Below are 17,556 nucleotides of genomic sequence, written 5' to 3'. Positions count from 1 at the left end.
TAAAAGGAACTTACTGGATAGACCCATTGAGAGAATCATAATACAGATGCCTAGGATTCTGCAGCAAATCCATCCCATCTGCAGTGCAAAAGTATACACATTTTTAAATAAGCTCTAAGTATTCATTACTTGCTCTGGAAGAGATAGAACACCAGATCACAGAACATCAATTACCACAAAACTAGAAGTACCCATCACTAGCTGGGTAATGTCAAATCTACCAAGTAATACAGTCTGGCTGGTCCAGCAGCAAATCATCATGTGATAGAAGCAGTAATCTGAGATAAAGGCCAAACAGGACCAAGGCACAAGTGAGCAATATATATGTATGTGTATGTACACGTACACACACACACACACACACACACACACACACACACACACAAGCAGGTAGCCTAGGTCCCATCCCCCATGATACGTCCTCCATCATTGTGATAGTTCCCTCAATTCATACCTATGCCCATATGGGATATGCCTTATGAATGACTGATGAATGTCCACTCAATATGTAGGCACAGGTCAAAAATGGATGACTGCTGCCCTATACAGCCCTAGGGAAACCTAGAAATAGAGTGTTAAGCAGGAATCCTCTCAAGGGCTTGGAAATTTGTGTGGGGCAACTGATTCACTTTGTGTGAATTGAGAGGTAGTCTGGGATTAGAATACATATAGACTCATGGGCAGTGGTGAATGACTTGGTAGACTGCTTAGAAGCCTGGAAGGAAAAAAGTAGGGAAAGAATGAAGAGGACTTGTGTAGAGGGATGGGAATAGACATATGTGAATGAGCATAAGATGAGCTACTGTGGTATTATATGTTATTACCTATCAGAGCATCCACTACAAAGAGACCACAGTTTGCATTATGGTTCACTGTTGGTGTTGTATATTCTATGGGTTTTTGGCAAATGTATAATGATATGTATCCATATTTTAACCACCCTAAAAGTACTCTGTGTTCTACCTATTCATTCTTCTACCTCCACCCCTTCAACTCCTGGCAACCCTTTCAATGTCTCCATAGCTTTGCCTTTTCCATAATGCCATACTTTTAGAATCACCAAGTATTTAGGCATTTCAGATTGGCTTCTTTCAGTTAGTATATGCATTTAAGGTTTCTCCATGTCTTTTAATGGCTTGATAGCTCATTTCTTTTCAGAGCTGAATAACATTTCACCATCTGGATTATGAGTTTTAAATTCCCTGTCTGATAATTCTAACATCCCTGTCATGTCTTGTTCTGATACTTATTCTGTCTCTTCAAATTGTTTTTTTTTTTGCCTTTTGGTATGGCTTGTAATTTTTTTTCTTGATAGCTGGTCATAAAGTGCCAGGTAAAAGGGATTGCTGCAAATAGGCCTTTAGTAACATTATAGTGAGGTATGAGGGGTGGGAAGGGTTCTATACTCCTATGGTTAGGTCAGTCTTTTAGTGAGATTATCCTTCTGGACTATGAACTTCACCAGTGGTTTTTCTTTTTTTACTTTTTTTTTTCCCTCCCCCTTAGGGAGAAAGGATGGCTGGAGTGGGCTGCAGTTGGGTATTTATGTTCCTTCTCCCAGGTCAGTTAGGCTCTGATAATACCTAACATTAGGCTCTAGTTAACTAGTTTCCCCTCAGGGCAGGCCTCGGTAAGAACAGAGAACTGCAGTGTATTTCAAAATGGTTCCTTTTCCCTTCCATGCTGCCAGATGCCCAAGGGGATTTTTCTCTGATATTTACTAGGGGAATCTTTTCCAGAGCTCCTGGATGAATATCTCACAGTATTGTGGGGCCTCCCCTATGACTGGGTCCCCCTGGAGCTTTTATCTCTCAGACTTGTCTGAGCCTCCAGCAATTCATCAATTATAGCTCAGGTTTTCCTACCAGGCTCTGATTGCTGCAGTGATTTACGCTCTTGGCTCTCTGCTCTGTAAGCTCGGACTCTGTATTTTCCTGCCTGCCAATCTTGGAGCCTGCAGTTTGCCCTGTGTCTTCTTCTCCCTTACAGTTCCAAGAAGAGCTGTTGATTTTTTTCGTCTGTTCAGCTTTCTGCTTGTTGGGATGGAGTGGCAACTGCTAAGCTCTTTACGTACAAGACTGGAAGACTCCTTTATATTTTGAAAGGGGCAGTGATTCATTTTGGCACATATTTTAGGCATGGGTTTACCTTTCTGCTTTAAGGGCGTCAGCCAATACCACTAACTGAGGGCCATATAGAGTATCTGATCCACTGTTATAGCCCCCAGTATATCACTGGGTCAAAAAGGATCCACTTTATAGTAAAGGAGGTAAGAGAGTGGGCATATGACCATTATTAGATCCAATGATCATTTCTCATACCACATAGGCTGAAGTTGCTAGCCTGACAGAGTGATGAAATAGTCTATGAAAGGCTCAGCTGAAGGGCCAGCTCAGGGGTGATACTTTTATAGGATTTTCCAGGTATCAGAGTATACTTTAAATCAATAACATTTATAACCTGGTATGCATGTCACCTTCCTCAAAAACAAGAATGCACAAGTCTGGGAACTGAGGGGTGAAAGCAGGAGTGGCCCCATTTACCAACACTTCCAATGCCCTACTCGGAGAATGTGTGCCTCTCATCTCCACAACCCTGGGCTCAGTAGTTTTAGATGTCCTTGCTCCCAAAATGAGAATGTTTCTGCCAGGAGACACAGCAAGAGTCCTGATGGACTATAAGCTACCTGGACACTTCTGGACCCTTCTGTCAAGGAAACAACAGGAATGATTGACCCTGATCATCAGGAGGAAGTAGGGCTGTTGTTACACAATGGGAACAGAAACTTTATACCCAGGCTATCCACTTTGGTATCCGAGTCCTCCCTTGACATAAAAATTATGATGTTAGGTAGACAAGTACAGCAAAACCTGTCAGAGAAGAAGCACAGACTCCTCAAGAAAGAGGGTCTTCGTCACAACAGTAGGTAAATTACCAGGACCTGCAGAGGTAATAACTGAGGGTAAGAGAAATACAAAATAGATGGAGGAGGGAGACAAGTATCAGTTGTGGTCTTTAGATGAGCTATCGCAGAACAGCTGTTCACCTAGCAAACCTCCTTCTCTAAAGGTCCCTGGGAGAGAGGGCCATCAGAATCCTGAACGAGTTCCTCCCAGAAATAGATTCTCTCAGAAGTGGATCCAAGTAACACAACGGTGGCTCGTGGTGAATCCCTTAGGTCTACCTTCACATGTCAGTTTAAATAGTTTCCTAAGTGAAACAATCACAGATCACTGCATCTAAACCAAGTCTCCTGGAAATTCTATGTTAGACCCCTGGGTCTTTCATTCACAGTAGTTTTCATAGTCTGTGTTTCTTGTTTATTTATTTATATCATCCATCTATTGCACTATACTGTAAGCTCCAGAAATTAGACAGCAGAAATATTTCCATCTATTGCACTATACTGTAAGCTCCAGAAATTAGACAGCAGAAATATTTCTTGTTTATTTATTTATATCATCCATCTATTGCACTACACTGTAAGCTCCAGAAATTAGACAGCAGAAATATTTGTAGTGACTATGTGTATTTATATTGCATTCCAGCACAGTCCTTTTTTCCAGTATTTAGAAATGCATGTATAAGATCATCATCATAGGACACAGTTACATCCACCCCTGCTCCAAGAAAGATTTCTTGTTGGCAATACAGCCTTCCTTGACTAATTCCTATACAAAATGGTCATGCGAATGTGGCCCGTATTAGGATTTGACCTAATCCTTTCACATAAGCCATGTGGGTAGACATATCCCCTCCACTTGTGTTGCTGCACAGTTGCTAATGCCGTAACAATTTGCTAATGCCATAACATACATGCTCACCAGGCACACAACAAAATGGATCTGAGGATATGGATCTCTGATGGTGACAACTCCATCAGGACTTTAGTTTGATTATATGATTGCTCCAGACCTGCAAGCCTGCTACTCAGTATGGCCCCTAGTCATTCTTTTATTTTGTGGTTCCTTTGCTAGTGTAAATGGTAGTAATACAATTCCTGGTTGGCTGCTGCAACATTATTGCAACATTATTTGATGTTCAAGTACACAGGACATAAAGTGGTGACTTAATATTGTACAGGAATATAAGGTTAAAGAAAATACCTGTCTTTCTGTTCCTGTGTTTTTAAAACATTTCTCCAACATCTCCTTCAGCTGAAAACCAAAGTTAAGTCCTGAAAATAAGATCTTTCTTGGGCAAATAGTAAAATGAATCATCTCAGGTTTACAAAGCTAGACCCAATTGTGTGTGTGTTTGTATTGCACACACACTGAGTACTTGAAATAAATCTCTCAGCCTGCTCCAGCGTGCCACTGTGGGACAGAAAACAGGATCAAGAAACGGTGCAGAGCCCTGTGCTTGAGATGGGAAGATCAAGGTGAACAACTGGAACAGGTGCTCCCATGGAAGCAGAACCAATGGAAGAGACAGAAGAGAAAAAGACAAAAAATGTATTAAGAACTTTTGTACAATTAGAGCACAAAGAGAAGTGTCTGGAATTAAAAATCTGGGTGGAATTTAAGCTCTTCCATAGAATTGTAAATTTCCTAAGCGACAAAGGGTAAGCTGTTACATTATGTTTGTAAGCCCAGTTCTCAACACAGTATCTGACATAGGAAATGCTCAAGAAACAAACTGAATGGAAATGATTTCTTGAGTAGGTCCAGCAACCCCCAGAGCAGCCCCCAACCCAGAGAAGCACTTGAATAGAGTCTGTTCCTATTGCACCTGAAAAGAATCAGGCATATGGCTTTGAACAGCTTACTTTACAATGACTCCTTCTTTTATAAGGTACTTGGCCTTTTGTGAGTGGAGCTACAGCTGTCTGTGAAAATGGCAACATCTGATCCTGAGACCTAGAATATAAAGCACTTGAAAATGTCATCCATTTAAGGTTACCCTCTGATGTTAAGAGCTTAGGGGGAAAAAAAAAAGGCAGATCTGGAGAAAGAAAAGAACAATCAACCATTTTTATGAATCATGAAGAACAGGAATGCATGCTTTATGCTAGAGACTTTCCTGGGGGTAAATTCTAAATAGGTTTATCATTTTAGAAAATATACGGTCAGCTGAAGAACACTACAAATGATAGAATTGTTTATCTGTTTCTAAAAGAAAAGTAACCAGGGGACTGTATGACAGATGACTGTTTATGGCTCTAAAAAATTGTAAGACCAGGATAATTAAAGGTTGTATTTGAGGTGATTTCATAGATGGAAATATTAGGGTGATGGTCCCTTATCAGACAACCTGGGAAGGTTCAAATCCCCACTCCACTCTTTTTTAATAATATAATCTCACTTGTAAAATGGAGGTTGCAGTGGCACCTACCTCACTGAGTCATTTGGTGAATTAATGTTACACATAAAGTCTAGATATATGGTAAAAAATAAATATCCCTACCAAGTTAAAACTTCATTTTACTGATTGGCACCTTGAAGCCCACCCATTAGGACATTTATGAAGCATCTCAAATGCTTCATGTATTATATGCCTGGGTAGGGGAAGGGAGGTGGGGGAGAGCAGAGTATGATCTCTGCCTTGATCAGAATCACAGAGTTTTGAGGTTAAGCCTGATTACAAAGACTTAAGAGATATTTGCTCTAAAGGGAAGGAAAAGCAAATAGTAAGGAGCATCCAGAAGTAAATGCTTAATTCTGCCTGGAGTGTCCAGGAAGAATTTTTCTGAGGCAGGAGGAATATGATCTGAGGCCTGATAAATGAGTAGAGGTTTGCTTCATTATAATGATGGGGAGGAAATTCTGGCCAGAAAGAAAAGCCTGGCATAAAGGATGCACAGTCATCTCTCGGTATCCGATGGGGGAATGGTTCCAAGACCTGAAGATACCAAAATCTATGGATGCTCAAGTCCCTTACAGAAAATGACACAGTCTAGTCGGCAATCCACATATGCAGATTCAGGACCTGCAGATATGGAGAGCCAATGGTAAGACATATGCTGGCAACCTCAAGTTGCAGATTGTGTGAGGATGGACCAGAAAGTTCTGCAGAGCCTCCTGCATTGGGTCGTCTGTGCCAGGATGGAGTCCTTACATTTTGTTGTATAAGGGAGATCACAAAGAAGCATACTTTTTTTTTTTAACTTTTCATATTGAAATGACCTCAGACTACCAAAATCAGTGCAGAAATAGTACAAAGCTTTTTGATATACCCTTCAACCATTTTTCCCAAATGTTAACATTTGTGCCCATAGTCATTATGAAAAAAGAAAGTTAATATTGATTGAGCAAAATTGAGACTCTTGGCTCTGCATTTTAGGTGTGTGACCCAACTAACATTATAGTCTCATTATCTTTATAAACTTGAGAATAACTACTTTGGACGTCTAAATTATATGTTGTTTGGGTAACAAATATAATACATTTTCTGGAATACAAAAAGCTTTCAGCCAATTGTTGAATTAGTATTATAAAGAATGGTGCCCCTGTGACGAATTAATCATAGTGAAGATGCCTCCTTGTTGCCTCAGTAGTAGATACATGAATAACAAACATGTCTGACTCACAGGAAGATAAAACTTGCTCAGATGGAAACAACCTAAGTGTCCATCATCGGATGAATGGATAAAGAAGATGTGGCACATATATACAATGGAATATTATTCAGCCATAAAAAGAAACAAAATTGAGCTATTTGTAATGAGGTAGATAGACCTAGAGTCTGTCATACAGAGTGAAGTAAGTCAGAAAGAGAGAGACAAATACCGTATGCTAACACATATATATGGAATTTAAGAAAAAAAAATGTCATGAAGAACCTAGGGGTAAAACAGGAATAAAGACACACACTTACTAGAGAATGGACTTGAGGATATGGAGAGGGGGAAGGGTAAACTGTGACAAAGCGCGAGAGAGGCATGGACATATATACACTACCAAACGTAAAATAGCTAGCTAGTGGGAAGCAGCCGCATAGCACAGGGAGATCAGATCGGTGTTTTGTGACCGCCTGGAGGGGTGGGATAGGGAGGGTGGGAGGGAGGGGAGACGCAAGCGGGAAGAGATATGGGAACATATGTATATATATAACTGATTAATTTTGTTGTGAAGCAGAAACTAACACACCATTGTAAAGCAATTATACTCTAATAAAGATGTTAAAAAAAAAACTTGCTCAAAGTCAACATGAAAGGACACAGGACTTTTTGACAGATATCTGGTCCTCAAACCAGCTCATTGGGAATAACAGATTTAGGCTTCACAGGCATAGTATTTCCTTCTCTAGGAATTCTTGGCCTTCCTATTTGGCTACTATCTCGTGAGTACAAACTGATTCAGGCTTTTTTTTTTTTTTTTTTTTTTTACATTAAGGGCATGATAGGCAACTTCTGACATGGTTCCTAGCAATGCCTGCCTCCTGGCATTCAATTTATGTATCCCTTCTCCTCCTCCTAGTATTTGCTGGACCTAGCACATGTCTTCAATCAAATAGAATATGACCAAAGTAATGAGCCATCTCTTGCTGTGATTACATTAAAAAAGACTGACTTTGGTTTTGCTAGAACACTCACTCTCTCTGGCTCTTCTTCATGCTTGCTCTAATGAAATAACCTGCCCAATTATGAGCAGATCTGTGGGGTGGCCCCCATGGCAAGAACTGAGAGAAGTCCTTAATCAATAGCTGGTGAGGAACTGATACCCTCAGTTCAACAATCCACAGGGAAATCAATCCTACCAATGGCCAATTGGGTGAGCTTAGAAAAACCCTTCCCAGGTGAGCCTTCAGATGAGACATCTGATTTCATCACTGTGAAACACCCTGAAGCAGAGGACCCAGGAAAACTGTGCCTGGATTTCTGACCCACAAAAACTTTTAAAATAAATGGCGTTTTAGGCCACCTAATTTTAAGGTAATCTGTTATACAGCAATAAATATCTAATGTAAGTGATAAATCAGTTATATAAAGTTCCTGTTATTATGTAGCTGCTATATTAATGGAAAGGGACATATGGTAAATACATATATTATCCACAAGATAATTTCAGGCAAAGGTAAGTACAATGAATAAAACAAATCAGGGCATCTGTGATGGGGAAAGACTACTTTAAACTGGGTATCCAGGAAGACAACACTTGAGCTGAACACTGCATACCAAAAACAGAATCACGTAAGTACCTAGGAGAGATTTCCAGTAAGAGAAACCAGTGCAGGTACTTCTGACTACACATGAAGAAACTGAGTTTCAGAAAAAGTAATTTGAACCAGATAACAGAGCACTATGAGTAAAAGTGGCATTTGTACCCAAAATTAATGACTTTATATCTTCTTTTTCTAGTAGTTTCATCAGAATAAATAGTAAACTCATAAACAGATAATCCCAAAGTTCATAAAGAATTGCTTAAAAGATAAAATTCAATATTATGTGTCTGGAAGAGAAAAGTGAAGGGAGACTCAAGGTGAAACATGAAAAGAGAAAAAAAGAAACAGAAGGAAAACCCAAGAATGGAAAGGAGATGAACAACTCCATTTTGGGGTAAACTCAGAAGTAATACTAGACTCTCAGTCCTGAGCGGCTTAGTATTTTTTAATCCATGTACAGAAAAGTTCTTTGCAGGAGGAGGGAGAAAGAGAAAAAGAGAATCTCCTTTTCCCTCCCCACCCCACCTCTTTTTTTCTCTTTTTATTTTATAGAAATATTGTGATGGTTAATTTTACATGTCAACTTTACTGGCCCAAGGGACACCCAAGTATCTGGTAAAACATTTCTGAGGATGTCCCTGGAAGAGATTAGCATTTGATTCTGAGTAGACTGAGTAAAGAAATCCACCTTCATCATTGTGGATGGGCATCATCCAATCCTTGGGGGCCTGAATGAAACATAAAGGCAAAGGAAGGGCAAAGTTCTCTCTCTCTTTTAGGATGGCCATGTTCTCCTGCCCTCAGACTTGAAACTTCTGGTTCTCAGGTCTTTGGACTCTGGGAATTACACCATTAGTTCCCTAGGTTCTCAGGCCTTTGGACTTAGACTGAATTATACCACTGGCTTTCCTGGTTCTCCAGCAGACAGTGGACTTCTCAGCCTCAATTTCTATAATGAATTTCTTCTTATCTGTATCTATCCATCCATCCATCCATCTCCTATTGGTTCTGTTTCTCTGAACCCCCATAAAGGTATTGTTTATGCAATGCTCATGGGATTTGAAACCTCACAAAACCTGCAATCCAAAATAGGAGACCAAGTGACAATCTGACATCATTTTTAGTTTGGTAAATTTAAAATGCTGTTTTGTTTCCAGCCACAGAACCTTAATCTAATTGGCAACATATGTACATAACTAGTCACTGAAGCCAAAAACATGGAACTGCAGGGTAACGCTGAGGAGAAAGGAGCAGAGGCCTTCTTAGTCTCCTCTGTCCCCAAAGGGCTCCAAACAGCAGTCTGCAGTGACTGACCTACCTGAATACCAAACCCCTTGATACTTTCTCAAAACCAAGAGAAATCTTGATTTCAATTATTTGTACAGTGAAATACTCTCCAGGATGTACTAACCACTTTGGGAAAATGCAGAGATTCTGAAATTTTGAAGATTAGCTTTATTTTCCACTTGGCACAATATGATTTAAGGAGTAGTCAGTATCATCCAAGGTGCCTAGGATCTCAAAGTTCCTGTAGGATGACTTGTTCCCTCCCTAGGCTGTGTTCTTGCTAACCACACACCGATCTCCATCTCTCCTGCAGAGCGGGAACCACTACCTCGAGGAAAAATTGGAATACAGTGTATTTCGATGAATCTTGGACAATGGCACACTATTTCTGGGAGAGAGAATTCCCAAGATTCTTGGAATGTGAGCATGACTTATGTTCCCATTTAAGTTTTGTGTTCAATAGATGGGCTATTTGCCCTTTTGGGGAGATAGTACATTCCCCTTTTCTAATCAGCATTTGTGACTTTTGCCTTATCTACTTTGTAAAGAAATATTTTTCTCCTTCCATTTGCTCTTTCAACCAATGACCAATGGCATTTGGGATGAATGGCTTGCCCGGAGATGAAAAATATTAATCCAAAATTATTCCAGAAATTCTGACTTGCAAATAAGAATATCCATAGTGGATGCCTTATTCTTTTTCTTCTTAAGATATGGGACTCTAAATATCCAGGTCCCCTCTTCCAAGTTGTAGCATGAAAAGTTTGAGTTTATAACAAATACATTTTTCTTGAGGATAAGGTGGTATTTTCACTAACAGCTTCTGTTAGTTCAGGAATGGTCCACATTTTCAAGATCTCCCAAAGACAGTGGTAATAGAAATTCTGTATTTCTAAGTCCATTGTTAAAATCACCAATGGATCTGAAGAATCAGATACTTAAGATGAATTTAATTTATTTGATAGCTGCTACTAGAATTTAAATATCAGTTTCAAAACACTTTTAGAAGTAGTAAATTAGCACATTAGGTGAGCTGATTCCTTTCAGTAACTTTTAAATAAGAATAAAAAGAATCTCAGTATCTTATGGTCTGTGGCTTTGAAAAATGCTTACATCTCATTATTGTACTATTCACTCTCCTTTGCATTTATGAATATTCTAGGAGAAACAGGGCAGAAGTTGGACTTTTAAAAATGTTGATCTCTATTTACATTCAATCTGAATAAGCTTCTATTTAAACAGAGAAAGTAGGTTTCCAATTTTAAAACACTAATGAATAAGAAAAAGGAAGATAATGCTATGTTTATTCTATTTGGTGCTAATGTGGAATGATATTGGAGGTGTTTCTTTGTCATTGTAACCCCAGGAGGCATTTTTTTTTTTATAAACAATCTCTGCCACCAGTATTCTGTTTGAGATATAATCATTCAATGTCTACAAACAAGTGATAACATTATTATGCATTTCTGTCCCCTTTCATTCTTTGTAAGAGTGACAAATATCCTTTTTCTTAGATCCAACAGCTCAGGCTGGGCACCAGTGGACTCATTACCATGCCATTAATAAGCAGAGGCCTCTTGAGAGTCTAGCTTTTTCAAGCCCCTGTCTTTTACATCTCCTATTGGATTTTCCCAACAAAAGCCTCGCTGGTTGGTATCTCTCTCATTTTACCATTCCCTTTAAAAAATGAAATGATGGAAACAAAGTCCTGAGATTAGACTGGTGATACTGAAATGCTTCTGACAGCCAGGGACAATGCTGCCAAACTGAAATGAAATGCTTACATTATTTATGAACATTAAATGTCACCAATTTCCCCTTCATCAGATAATTTCAGGAGACAGAGCCATTTCTGTGGAGCGTGAGGGAGTATTTGTACATGTGCATTTCCCTCCTCCATTCCCCTCCCCACACCAGCCCTTCCATCTATCACTCCGGCTTTGTGTCAAATTCTCCTCCCTGGGAAGAAAACAGGTTCAACTGATCATGTTTCAAGTTTCACTACAAGTCTCAGATCAGGTCACCTGACAGGGATGTCAAGTGTGTTCTAAACCAAATGGGACCCTCTGTAATGTGAAATCATTAGGAAGTCAACTGATTTTTTTTCTTTTTTAATTGTTTCCCAGGCTTCCTTAGGAAGTCAATTATCAGATGGAAATTAGCAGGAGTTGAAAGGAAAAGACACTATCCCTCTGGCTCCCTGACCTATTTATTGATTGCTGGCTGGAAAGGAGGGACTCAATGAGGGGAATGAACACGATCCATGTCACTGGGATTATCAGTGTGAGAAGGAGATGGAAGCTGGCTACACAAGAGTATTTAATTAACATTTACCAGGGAGTCTGAGTCTATTCAAAGTTCCAGTAGCTACCAGTGGCTATGTAGTGATGTATGGATTCATTTTATATTATCCAGGCTTTTGTACTCTCATCCACTCAAGTTATTTAATAACCAAACATCCTATAACAGGGATCTTTTAGGGCAAGTTGTATGTATCATTTGATGTTCTGTCCTTAGGGTTTGAAAGGAATCCTAGAGTTTTAGTTAAACCTTGTAATTATAGATCAGGTGTCTGAGGACCAAAGAGGTTTCCCTAAGGCTGATGTTCTCACACTTCTGGAGAGTAGAAATGGGGCTGTCAACAAAACCTGTCTCTGGTCTCACAATCTTTCAATTCAACTAGAACTTAAAACATCAACAGTTACTCCTTCACCTATTGCACAGGAGGAGAGCTGTGTTTCTACCATCACTGAGAATTATAGACATGTTCCACAGATAGTCATCAAATGCTAGTCTGAATAGGAAGGCCCAAAAACCAGGGAAGCCAATGGTGTAAATCCCAGTCCAAAGGCAGGAGAAGACCTATGTCCCAGTTCCAGCAAGCAGGCAAGAAGGTAACCCTTTCTCTGCTTTTTGTTCTACTCAGGACCTCAGTGAATTAGATGATGCCCACCCACATTAGGGAGGCCAATCTACTTTACTGAATCCAATTAAAATGCTAATCTCATCTAGAAACATCCTCACAGACACATTCAGAAATAATGTTTAATCTGGGGACCCTGTGGCCCAATCAAATTGATACATAAGCCATCACAGCTTTTCAACCTAGTCCTAATACCTCCTCTAGGTCCTAGGCCTCATCTTAGGAAGGCAGTGCCCACATCCTTCATCTTATGTGCCATAGAAATTAAAACATCATAAAGACTATTATGAACAATTATATTGAACAACATATTCAACAATTTAGAAGCAGATAAACTCCTAGAAACATGCAACCTACCAGTATTGAATCAAGAAATAGAAGACCAATAACAAATAAGGATAATGAAACAGTAATCAAAAGCTCCCAACAAAAGAGGCCCAGAACTATATCGTTTCAAAGATGAACTCTACCAAATATTGAAAGAAGAATATCAATCTTTCTTAAGCTCTTCCAAAATACAGAATAAGAGGGAATACTTCCAAACTCATTTTGAGGCCAGCATTACCCTGACACCAAGGACAGACAGACACTACAAGAAAAGAAAAATATGTAACAATATCCCTGATAAACATGGATGCAGAAATCCTCAACAAGGCATTAAAAAACAAATTAAACAGTACATTAAAAGAACTATACACTGTGATCAAGGGGGATTTATCCCTGGAATACAAGGACAGTTCATTATACGTATCAAATCAGTGTGTTCCACTGATGAAATGAAGGATAAAAAAATCACATGATTATCTCAACAGGTGCAGAAAAGCATTTGGTCAAATTCAATTCAATACCCTTTCATGATAAAAATGCAACAAACTGGTATAGAAGTAACTTACCTCAATACAATAAAGACCATATATGAAAAGCCCAAAGCTAACATACTCAACGGTAAAAAAACTGAAAGCTTTTCTCTAAGATCTGGAACAAGGCAAGGATGCTCACTCTTGCTGCTTCTATTCAACATAGTACTGAAATTATTCCATTTAATCCTCATAAAACTCCTAGAGGTAGGTAATATTATTACGTCTGTTTTTACAAATAAGTAGAGGAAACAGATAACTAGAATGCCTTTCTTTAGTACATATATCTGGTAGATGTTAGAGGTAGGATTCAATCTCAGGAAATTTTAACTTTTGCACATACAACTTCTCTTCCTACCAAATGAGATAATACTTTTTCAAAAAATCATGACGCCTGGACACAGTAAGTGCTTGATAATTATCAATAATTCAGAAATCACTATCTGTGAGACTGTGCAATTCTTCCTATGACGAAGCATTTCAATGAGCCAGCATCTTATCTCTGAAAAAGGCTTTTTTTTCCATATAGCAAAACATGTGGGCACTGAGATAACTATATATAATGCCTGTGTGTGTGTGAGAGAGAGAGAGTTATTTGCCAACAACTAAACCCATCAAGTCTTAAGCTGTGATCTTATCAGTTCTTATAAGCTAAACACCATCAGGCCAGGTCAAGACAAGTGTCTGTCTTGATTCAACTCCAGAGATGAGGCAGGGATAGGTATGAAACTGACCTGATGTTTCCACAGATATAATTCTTCTATGTGTTCTAGGGGTGAACAGGCTAGCAGTAATATGTTCTGCCTCAGATTGTTTGAATACTACATTCTTCAGCCCTTAGTGGCTTCCTCTACCCCTATACTCAGTGTTGGGCAATGACAAATAATTACATTGCCTTTGGGCCGTCCTCACTACCTCTTGTATCTCACCTCTCTACAGCTGAGCAGAGAGTGAGAGTGATCACACATGGGCATTACAGGCGATACAGCACTAAGCCTCAGAACTAGACTGGAGGTCAATGCCTCATGAACCATGCACTGCTGAGATTTCTTTGTGAGCTGTGAAGAGCTGCAAGACAGATACCTGATTTAGCTCATTTGTACTCATTAATCACAAGAGATGAATGCCTTCTGCCTTGCTGAGTTTTCACATGTATTTGGGAATTAATTAGTGGGTGGTTCACTTAAAATACTAATTTTTATACATTTTTTAATGTCTCCTATATCTTCGGTTTACTGCATGCACTTTGCAATAAGAGATATAGTTCATGCCTAGCCAGTCAGGACTGTTTGTTCATGGATAGGTAAAATGTCCCAAAATGACTAGTGAGATACATTTCTGGGAATTTTGTTAAAGTCGGAAGAAAGAAAACTTTTTTCCCCCACTGAACTGGATGATGTAAAAAGGGAGCAACTGGTGACTGCCTTGCCACCCCATTTGAGAGCCTTATTTGAAAGGGAAGACAAAATAGTGGAAAGTGTGCCCAAAAGATGAGTTCTGAATGGTTCGATTATCTTTATTTTTTCTTTGTTAATCAAACAGTATGAATTTAGGTTTTCTGTTACTTTTAACTAGAAAAATACTGAGTCATATAATCACTATTTCCATAAGAAATATTTTACTTTGCATATCACCTGTCTTTCTTATACAGTGAGCCACAATCAATTGGAAAATAAATCACAGATATTTAGCACACCTTGTTCCTGATGCTATTTGTTGTCGGGCAGTTTTTTGGACCTTGGAAATGATTTTTTGAGAGCTTCAAATGAGAGGGAATAAAATATTTTTAGTTCCCAACCCAAGGTAGATGTCCATTTGGGGAAAAAAAAAAAAAAAAAGTACTACTATTAACTATTCTCTCCTCCTATCTGATACTCGTTCAAATGAAGAGACGTACCAAGCAAAGACTACTGGTTTAATGAACTTGATTGGCACCAACCCCTCATACACCATCATTTTTACTACCAATGGTTATATTTTAATCACTTGCTATATTCCAGACACTATGAAAAGCACCTTACATATTTTCTCATTGAATCTCCAAAATAACAGATGTGACAAATTCTATTAATATCCATTAGTATTCTACTTTAATGAAAAAAATCTCAGAGCAGCTAAAGACTTTTCCAAAAATCACAAGCTAACAAGTGGTAGGCTGTGAATCTAATTCACCTCTGATTTTACAATACAGAATGCATGCTTATAGCCATCCTTATACAGAGTATACAGAGCTTTTTGACTTGTATTAACTCATTTAAATTACATAAAACCCTTAAGTTGATTCATAGAGAAGAAAGTTATTCATAGCATATTCTCATACAGAATTATTTTCCCCTAATTCTGTGGCCATGTTTTTTATTCTTTTCCCCAGTTCATTCACCTCTTCCTATTCTCTTTAGGTCTAGAAAGGTGAATTTCCCAGGGACATCGAGCTACTTTTCCTCAGGATGCCCAATTCATACTTTATATGTATTACCTACATAAGAGGAGAATTCTTCCCTCCTCTTATTAATAAGTAGATAACTTATGAACCAATGCAAACCATAATGGAACACATTAAATGTAAAACCCATATCCCATGTTCTACTGACAGACACAAACTAAAAAAAAGGAAGGTATACAAACAAGGTCTATCATCATCATTTTATCAATACACACACTGAAGCAAAGAAGGTAAAATGATTGTGATGATTATAGTAAAAACAGTTGTAAAACTCACGCAAAAAGTAGCTTACATGAAACAAGAAAGTTAACTAACCCTGTTTTACTATCAGTTGTATCCCTTTTCCTTTCTATAAGGAAAATAGTCCCTTTGACCACCTCTACTAATATGCTTCATTCCAATCTCTTACCTTCCTTCACCATATAAAAGAAGGGTAGATCCACAGCTGGGGTGTTCATCAAGACTTTTGCCCAGCACTGGCATCTGTTATGGAAAAGTATATGCATTAGAACCAAATAAATTTGGGTTTTGCTTCCACTTTTATTTTCTATCTTATCCCAAGCATCAAGGACTGCTTTCTAATATGAGAAGAAAATCAATTATACCCCGTTTGTTTAAAAGTTATCTAAATTTTACAGTGAGTAGAATAAAAAGATGAGAGATTGATTTCATTATTACCACCAAAACTTCTGCTTTCAATACTAATACACTGTTTTGTTTTAAATTTTTATTGTGCTACATCAGGTACAAACTAGTTTCATTTTTTATTAAAACTGGACACATTCTGACTGCTTAATAGGTGTTAACAGAGGACTTACGCAGTAGGAACTCAATAAATAATTACGAAATAAATAGAGCATTCATGTTGTCATACAACTTTTACAAAATTCATATATAGTAAGAAGATTAACTGAAGGGAATTCCCTGGTGGTCCAGTGGTTAGGACCTGGCACTGTCACTGCTGGGGCCCAGGTTCAATCCCTGGTCTGGGTGCTAAGATCCCACAATCCACACTGCATGGCAAAAAAAAAATTAACTGAAAAGGTTTATTCACATGGGTGGTGAACTTAGTATTGTATTAACAAACGACAGAAGAAAATTACTTAACCCTTTTGGAAATTACTTAACTATTTGTTTCCATTTATCATATTAAACAGGCAGGGTAAAATTGGAGACGCAAATAAGTTCCAGTCAACAGTCATTAAATTCATTGTACCTAAAAATAATAATTATTATAATAGTAACTAAACATGCCTGTTAGTAATAAAGTGGTCTCCATTTGTGAATTATGTTGTTAGATTTTCTTTCTCAATCTCTGAGATAGGAATGATGAACCAGGTTCTAAGAAGAGATTTGGTGTTTTACACATAATACTGTGAAAACTGTTGGCATTAGACTTTGACCTAATCTTTTGATTTTAGATTCTCTTGTTTCTTATAACTCTTCAAATGAAGAGAATAGCTACAATGAGGGAAATTCTGTTAATAGACAATTACTGAATAAAAAGTGTTCCACAATGGGATACCATACAACGAGGACAAGGAACTACCACTACACACCATATGGATGAATCTACCAAATTAAGTATTAAGCGAAGGAAAGGAAACAACAAAGAGTTTTACCGAACCAGACTCGTTTTGCCCGCTGCGCGGCAAGCCAAAACACGGAGAGGCCGAGGTGTGCGGCAAAAAGAGGGCTTATTCACAAAGCAGCCAAAACAAGCCAGGAGACGAAACGAAAGAAGAAGAAATCTCAAATTCACCGTCTGGAAGGTAAAAGGCTAGGGATATTTATGGGCTGAAGAAGCAGCGTGGCCTGACGGGTGAAGAACGCGGGGAACGAGAAAGGTGACTGGATGTAAGGAAAAGGCGCGTTCGTTGTCATTCTGCGCAGGCGTAACTAAGCTACGGGTCGCTGCAGGTTCAAAAAGCGGAGACTCGAGC

At 38.6% G+C, this 17,556-nt stretch overlaps 1 protein-coding gene across 1 annotated transcript in view; it reads right to left on the bottom strand.

Annotated features, from left to right (window-relative positions):
* The window catches only part of CDH8 (cadherin 8), a 1,195,405-nt gene extending 1,177,918 nt beyond the window's left edge, over positions 1 to 17,487 (bottom strand). The window contains exons 1-2 of the mRNA XM_079908493.1: positions 17,236 to 17,487; positions 16,023 to 16,096 (exon numbers count right to left, since the gene is read on the bottom strand). The gene's annotated coding sequence lies outside the window, so the exon portion shown is untranslated. The remainder of the gene's footprint in view (positions 1 to 16,022; positions 16,097 to 17,235) is intronic.
* Positions 17,488 to 17,556: the final 69 nt, after the last annotated feature.

The sequence above is a fragment of the Stenella coeruleoalba genome (assembly GCF_951394435.1).
Source record: "Stenella coeruleoalba genome assembly, chromosome: 20".
Lineage (NCBI taxonomy): Eukaryota > Metazoa > Chordata > Mammalia > Artiodactyla > Delphinidae > Stenella > Stenella coeruleoalba.
Note: the sequence above shows the minus strand (reverse complement) of the source record. Positions and strands in the feature narration are given on the sequence as shown.